The sequence below is a fragment of the Myotis lucifugus genome, unplaced genomic scaffold, assembly GCF_000147115.1.
Source record: "Myotis lucifugus unplaced genomic scaffold, Myoluc2.0 scaffold_54, whole genome shotgun sequence".
Taxonomy (NCBI): domain Eukaryota; kingdom Metazoa; phylum Chordata; class Mammalia; order Chiroptera; family Vespertilionidae; genus Myotis; species Myotis lucifugus.
In genome coordinates, this window is record NW_005871102.1 from 1273573 (window position 1) to 1275442 (window position 1870).

Genomic DNA, 1870 nt, shown 5'->3' on the forward strand with positions numbered 1-1870 from the left:
CACAACCACACCATAAGGGGGTTAAGGTAACCGGAAGGAAAGCATTCTTTCAACCTCTATATAAGAAGATATATATAAAAACAGTCAAGTACAGACTCGCCTCGCCCGACTCCCCGTGAATTGGGCCTCCATCTCCGCGTCCCGGTCAAAAGGCCTACACACTCCTCCCCAGAGGGCTTTCCCAGGCCCTTGGCAGGGACGTCTCTTTGGGGAAAGCGGGGGCGAGCGGCAAGGGGCCCAGAGCGGGGACAGGAAAAGATTCGGCCCCTGGAATGGCTCCCGGACCTGAGAGCCAACCTCGAGATGGCTGAAAGTTTCTTCTCCCTTACGGAGAAGGAGCCATGCTGCTTCGGGGTAATGGGAGACCCCTGCAAGGCCATTCAGATTAGCCAGATCCTAGCTTTTAAGAAGTGAGAGAAATGGAATGCTTTTCATACGATGCAGATCTAATTTCAAAATAAATGGTTTTATTAGAATAGAGAAGCGAGATCGTCCTCAAATAAGCACCCAGTTAATAGTCCTCTGTCCTGTCATCCCCGTTTCTGTGTTTTGTGTGTGTGTTTGCCCCAGATCTTGGCTAAGAGCGCAGAGATGTTGCTTTCCCATCCTTTCTTCACTGCCTGCATCACCAATACCAAGGAAAGTGCTGTGCTATATTTAGAGTCGCTTCTGCCCTTAACGTGATAAAATCCAGTCACTATGACAGATAGTGTTTTTATGTTTTCTGTAAATAGTATATCACACACCTTCCTAAACTCTGAGCAGGGGAGAGTTCTTTTTAATTGCTACCACCCTCCTGCTACTCAGATTTCAGCTTCTTTTTAGAAGCCCCATTGATGTTTTCCTATTGATTGGAAATGACTGCCTTTGAAGTGAACTAAATCTGTAACCTTGTCTTCAACCTACTAATTAGTAGCCCCAGTCCTACAAAGAGCAAATTTCCAGCGACCACAGAGGGATTAGGCTAGCGTGTGCTAACCTAAAGGCTATCTCCCACCTCAAACAGCCAGGCCTCAGTCCCCTGCTAGGAAAAACATTAATCTGCTCCTGCTTTTCCTCCTCCTCTCTTCTTTTCACTACTAGGGAAGCTTCCACAACAGAAGGTTTGAGCGGCTGTTGCTAGGCAAACATGCCAACTTAATGTGTTTAGGGGAAGCTAGTAATTTCCATTACAACCAAGCAACCTATTAATTCTTTGACCTATTAATAGTTGTACCTAGGCTGGTAAAGCCCCTTCAAGGTTCCCTTAAAAAAATAGAATTTTTAACTTAAATGTATTTCACCAATATTTCAGTTAAAAATAAGTTTAAAATGAAGGGGCTCCCCCAAAATTCACTTTAGTGGTATAATTAAACATTTGGCAGAAAAAGGGGAAGAGCAGCTTTGAAGTGTTTACAATAAAAACTAATCTACAAGAAGTCATTTATATGCTTTAAATTCCCTGATTAGGCTAAACATATAAGATATAGAGAATGATTTATCCCTTCAGACTGAGCCTATTTACTAGTAGAATAAAGATAATATGGTTATGCAGTGAGAAAAAAAAAAGGATTTTATTCCCAAATTAACTCTGTAAGGATTTTAGCTAGTGAATTAAGCTCCTTTTTCCTGATTTTGCTGTTTAAAAGTTTTTGCTATGTTATTGTTATGTAATAGTAACATTTTTTCAGGAGGTTGAGACTTAATACAAATAAGATTAAATCTGATATGTTGAAATTTAAATTATATATATTTAATCTTCTAAACACCTAAAATTGTTTTAATCCAGTGAAATTTTTATTAATACAATGAAACTGTGTTTGAGAAGTACCTTGAGCTAAGATAACACATTAAGAATGAATTACTAGCCCTAGCTGGTTTGGCTCAGTAG